We start from the raw sequence: 6000 nt of genomic DNA on the forward strand, positions 1-6000 counted from the left end.
AAAGAATCCGAATAAAGCTCTTACCACAGTACCTGGCACAGGGTAAGTCTTGGCCTTTTGTTGTCCTTTGCTATTATTAATAAAAGCAGAAAAGTGGTTATAAACACCTATTTCCACTTTCTTGGAGTCTCCATCCTCTGAAGCATACAATGAGATACCTCCCTCCACCTCTTTGGTCCATCACCATGTTATTCCTGTCTTTGCTCCCCTATCTCAACCCGGGAATGATAGCATTCTTATTTACTCATCTTTGTTTGCTGTTTAATATTGTTATTCCTCCTGTGACTGAAGGATTATTCCATTCGCTTTTCCTCCTTTCCAGAAACTTTGCTCGCTTCTCTTCTCCCAAAGTCAGCTGCATTCTCTTGTTCCAAGAACGTATGTCTCAACAACAATGAAAATCTCACAGTGTTAAGCAAAAATGCTTAGAGGGAATGTGGTGGAGAGATAGGTCCCCTTCCACTAAGGAGAGTAAGGAGATTTAGTTATCTTTTTGTAGGTTGTCCATATCATCAACAAAGACAAGAGTGTATTGGACATCTAAGGTGCACATGAAAGTATATTAAATGCCAAGAATAAAAAAACTTGAAAGAAGAAGATACCATCCTCAACTCAAGATGGGAAGGATTCCCAAAGATAAAGCCTCATTGAATATGAGTGAATAATCCCAAATTTAAAAACTGGTGAAAAACAGTCACATCATGCAGAAAGGTCAATAGATAGAAGGAAACCAAGATCAGACAAGACTGCCAAGAACTTCAGGTAGGTGAATAATATGAGCAAGAACATTAAATTAGTAACTTTAAATTATTAAAGGTATAAAAGAAGGAAATAGAAAAATTGGAAAAAACCCACAATAGAACAAAAAACAAACAGATTTGCGAAAGAACCAAAAATAACTTACGGAAAAAAATGTTTTGTATCCACTGAAAATTTAAAACTCAGTGAGTAGAATAAATAGCAGATTAGACTTGATTGGACTATAAGAATTAGGTAAATAAAAGTAGATCTGAGAGGGGCTGGCCCAGTGGTGCAGCAGTTAAGTGCCCACACTCCGCTTCGGCAGCCCAGCGTTCACCAGTTCGGATCCCAGGTGTGGACCTAGACTCCACTTGTCAAGCCATGCTGTGGCAGGCATCCCACATAAAACAGAGGAAGATGGGCACAGATGTTAGCTCAGGGCCAGTCTTCCTCAGCAAAAAGAGGAGGATTGGCGGCAGATGTTAGCTCAAGGCTAATCTCCCTCAAAAAAGAAAAAGATTTGAGAAAAATGCCCAGAATGTAATATACAAAAGGAAAAACGAATAAGAGCACTGACATGGAGGTGCAGCAGATAGAATGAGAATGACTGTCATATAGTATATCTAATGAGAGTTCCAATAAAAGATCACAAGCAATGGGGAGAGATAATATTCAAAGAGATAATGGCTGAGAATTGGTGAGAAACAAGAATTCATAAATTCAGGAAGCACAAGTTCTAAGCAGGATAAATAAAAATCCACCTCTGCCTTGTAGAAAAACTGGAATTCACCAAAGTCAAAGAGTGAAATGTTAAAAGCAACAAGAGAGGAAAGAGAAATCACCTATGGGGGAAAGACAATTAGCAGACTTCTCAACAGCAAAACTGAAACCAGGGACGCTGGAACAGTATCTTCAAAGGACTGAATGAAATGACTGTCGACCTAGAATTCTGTGCTGAGCTGCATTGTGACTCACTGAGAGGCCGAAGTGAAATGTTTTTAGACAAATAAAAACTGAGAGAATCTGTCACCAACCGACTCCCTGAAAGACTTTCTGGAGGATGAACTTCAGAGGGTAAGAAAGTGAACCTAGAAGGGAGTCAGGAAGAAGCACTGATGAGCAAAGATAACTGTTACCAGATGGGTAATACTAAATGAGCACTGATTTCTGAAAAAATGGCAATAATATTAATGATAAATTTGGACAGTATCAAACAAGATGGAACCAAAATACTAGACACACTAACGTGTTAGAGACAGCGCATCAGGACACATCAAGATTCTTCGTTTGTAAGAGATATGAATTAACTTGAGATTGTTAAGTCAAGTAAACATGTTAAAATTTTAGGGGTAACCACTGAAAGAATTAAAGTGGAATGGATAGCTCCCAAATCAAAGAGGGATTAAAAGGGAAATAAAGATGCCAGAAAAGAGGAGGGCAGGGGCAAGCTGCATAAAGTAAACAGAGATAATAAAAGAAAATGGCAGAATGTACTCAAACATATCTAAAATTGTGGTGAGTATAAATAGATTCAACCTACCAGTTAAAAGAAAGAAGTACCTATTGGATTTAACTTGTTTAGGAATGTGCAATTTCCCAGAAACACATCTATAATTTAAGAAGCTAGAAAAGTTGAAAGTAAAGACTGGGGAAAGATGCACCAGACAAATGTAACCCAAAAAAAAGCTGTTTAGCTGTTTCATTATCAGGCAAAATAGACTTTAGCATAAGAATAAGCAGAACTGACATAGTGTGATGGCCAGTGCAGAGGGGAGCCATTGCAAGCAGAGAGATCTGCAGGAGCAAAGACACAAAGGGAGGGTGTGCCTAATACATTTCAGCAGCCCAAATTCAAATATGGGGTAAATAGAAATTCTTAATTGCAACACTTTGTTCTGTTATTTTTTAAAATGTATGTTTTTAAGCATCTAGGTGCCAGGTACCACACTAGCTATTCTATATACATTATTTCTACTTCTTCAGTAACTGTCCAATGTAGGTGCTTTGCTAGTCAGTACAATTTGGGTTGCAGAAAATAGCCCCAATTTAAATCAGTCTAACCTAAAAGTCAGGACAGAGATGGATCTCCCATTTAAAAAATCCCATGGAAAGACTTTGACTGGCCAAGTTTGAATCCCAGCCCCACTGCCAGCCCTTCAGTGAGCCCAGGAGGATAGGCCATTTTGATTGGACAAACCCACATCAAATGTCTCTCCAGCCTGGGGCGTGGGGCATTGTAGTCAACATCCCACCCGGAGCCTCTGATGGAGGTGGGGAAGGAGCACTTCTCCAGCTGAAGGGAACAGACAAAACAACCCACTCGCAAGAGACTTTACTGTCATTGTTTCACAAATGAGGTTCTGAGGCTCAGAGGCTGAGTGACTTGTCCAAGCCCCAACCTTCTACAGGGCAGAGCTGTTGGGAAACCAGGCTGTTTGTCCTCTAAAGGCTGCTCTTTTTCTCCAAACAATGGACACAGAACTTTGGATAGAGCAGGTTCTCAAGATAGATACGAATGGATTTTAAAGAAGCTATAGTATATAGTGACAAGTGACCACTTTTCTTCGTAGTCACTAAAAGTTTTGAACCAAAGAACCTGAGAGCCAAAAACCCTAAAGCCCTCCCAGGGGTCCTCCACAGGTACCAGTGAAGCTGGCACCGTAACTGATCCTCCATTTGGAACCCCTCTGCACTGATCACTTGTGCCGTGCAGTCCAGCCCTGAGATGATCTTTACTTGTTTCATAGCTGGTCTGAGTCTAGCGCCTCCCTGTCTCCCCGCAGCACTCAGCTAAGCCAGCAGTTGGTGTTTAGATTGTTGGCTCTAGGTTATGCGGCTAAAGCAATTATTCTTAACAGCTTTTAACTCACAGATCCATTGGGAAAACTGATGAAACCTGGGGGATCCCACCCCCAGGGGGAAAGAAATCAATGCCTGTTTGCACATATACAAAAAACTTTCAGCAAATTTGCAGACCGCCTGAAGTGCATCCAAGAATCCCTGGGGGTTAAGAACTGCCTCAGCGAGAGTAGAAGAGAACTTATTACCCCCAATAGATAGTACTGGCAGGCTATTTAAGCAACTTGAAAAGATTGGGGCCAATTCATGCGTGACCATCTTAAGTGGCCAGGATGTGCCAACCCTCTAGAGAGGATACACCCCACAGTTTGCTATTGGCTACATGGATCCCATTCAGCTGAGCGCCTTCCAGGTACCAGGTACTCTACAGTCTAGAGTAAGATCCTGTCCTGGATCCCTAGGAGCTCAAGGGAGATGCATAAGCAATGACCACTCCAACATGGTCAAAGCTAGGGCAGAGCCGTGCAGAGATCCAGTGGGAACACTGGCAGGAGGGGGAGGTAAGGGAAGCCTTCCCGGGAGAGAAAGTCTCAGTGGAAAGAGGATCAGGTGTTTGCTGGCAAGGAACTGGGGAGGAGGGAAGCATCCCTGATGGTAGGAACATGAGCAAAGATCAAACCGCCTGTGGCGTGATATGTGCAGGGAACTCTAAGCAGGTTGGTATCATTAGAGCAGTGGTTCTCCACCAGAGTGATTTTGCCACCCCACTTACAAACCTCCCCCCCAACAAGAGACATTTGGCAACGTCTGGAGACATTTTTGGTTGTCACATCTAGGGGAGGAGGGTATTGCTACTGGCGTCTATTAGGTGGAACCCAGGACTGCTGCTACAAATGCTTCAGTGCACAGAACAGCCTCCAACAACAAAGAACTGTCTGGTCCAAATGCCCATAGTGTTGAGAAAGCCTGCGTTAGAGGATCGAGTGTGAATGGTGGAGTGGTTGCCTATGTGGGAAACCAACATTCCTGTGTCCGTGGAGCTGCTCCCATCAGGCCCTGCCTTCCCTGAAGCAGGGATGCAAGACCCGCGCCACTTCAGCAGCAGCAGAGCAGGAGACGACTGCCTGTGTACAGTGAAAATATAAACGGATTCTTGGAGGCAGCTGGACGTCTCCACTCATACCTCACTTGTGTTTGTTGAACAAGACTCTGCTGTACCTGACCCTAAGTGAAAATAACCTAGGGGTCATGTTGGAGATGATTTGCACGCCCATCCCAAGGAGCAGGGGGAACTCCGGTTATCCATGGGATTTCGTTTGCCTGGTTAGCCCACAATGGGACACAGGAAGGAGAATTTGGACCTGTCACCAATGGCCACCTGAGGTCAGAGGCAACCACCAAGGACTAGTGAATTCTCTCTGCAATCCCAGGAGCATTTTCTTATGGAGTAAGAAGCTCCAGGTGTAACTGTGTCTCTACAGTGACTTCCTAACTCTAGGAACATGGGAACAATTTCCTTAAAAGGGCTGCCAGGAAGCAGGCTGAGAACTCTAAAGCAAGATACAAAATCGCAGGAGCAGCATCTTGCTGGGGGCTCGCTGAAGCTTGCTACAGGAAAGAGAAACTACCCACAGCATAGGCAAATAACTACATTGAGCAGCCACTACCAAATGTGTCACTAACTGGAGGGGACCTCCAGGATCACTGATCGCCAGATGCTCCAGCAGCATGTGAGACCTGCACAGGAGCCAGTGCTCCCAAAGCTGGAAACCCCCAGTGAGATGGTCAGACAGTGTCTAGTTTCAGGGACTTGTTTATCAGTCCTCTCTCCCCATCGTAGTACGTGCCACCCTTGACATCTTTGCAGAAAGCATCACTGGTTTTCAACATATCCATAGCTGGGAGGAAATGTCAGTTCCCCACCAATAAACTCTACCAGGAAGAAGTCTAGAAACCCAGAAAGGAAACTTGATTTAGCCAGGGAGACTGCAACTGTAACCTCGTGCTCAGATCCCGGGTGGAGGAGAAGGCCTGAGTGAAGATGATATTCTGGGATACCTTGCCTGCTGGTTATGGCAAAAAACAGACACACACTACTTTTTCTTCTCCCTACCCCAATGCTACACCCAAATGCACTAGGCTGGCTGTGGGAAATCAGCTGAGATAAGAAAAACAGAACACAAAATGGCCATTTATCCTGAAACAAACTGGTCCTTCAGCTCCCATAAGACATCCCATAACTCATCCCTCCAGGGAAGCACTTGCACGTCAGTTGCCTCACTCTCTGGGCACAGAGCACCACTAACTTAAAAAATGTATCAACTGTCCTGGGAGAGACAAGTCGTTAAGCATGGTGCTGGGAAATGGGGTTTGGGCTCTATTTGTGGAAACACTGTGCACTGGCAGGCTGCAAACTTCCCCAATGGAATCTTTTGAAAAGCCTTCTCCTTCCATCTGGCG

This window comes from Equus przewalskii, chromosome 1, assembly GCF_037783145.1.
Source record: "Equus przewalskii isolate Varuska chromosome 1, EquPr2, whole genome shotgun sequence".
Taxonomy (NCBI): domain Eukaryota; kingdom Metazoa; phylum Chordata; class Mammalia; order Perissodactyla; family Equidae; genus Equus; species Equus przewalskii.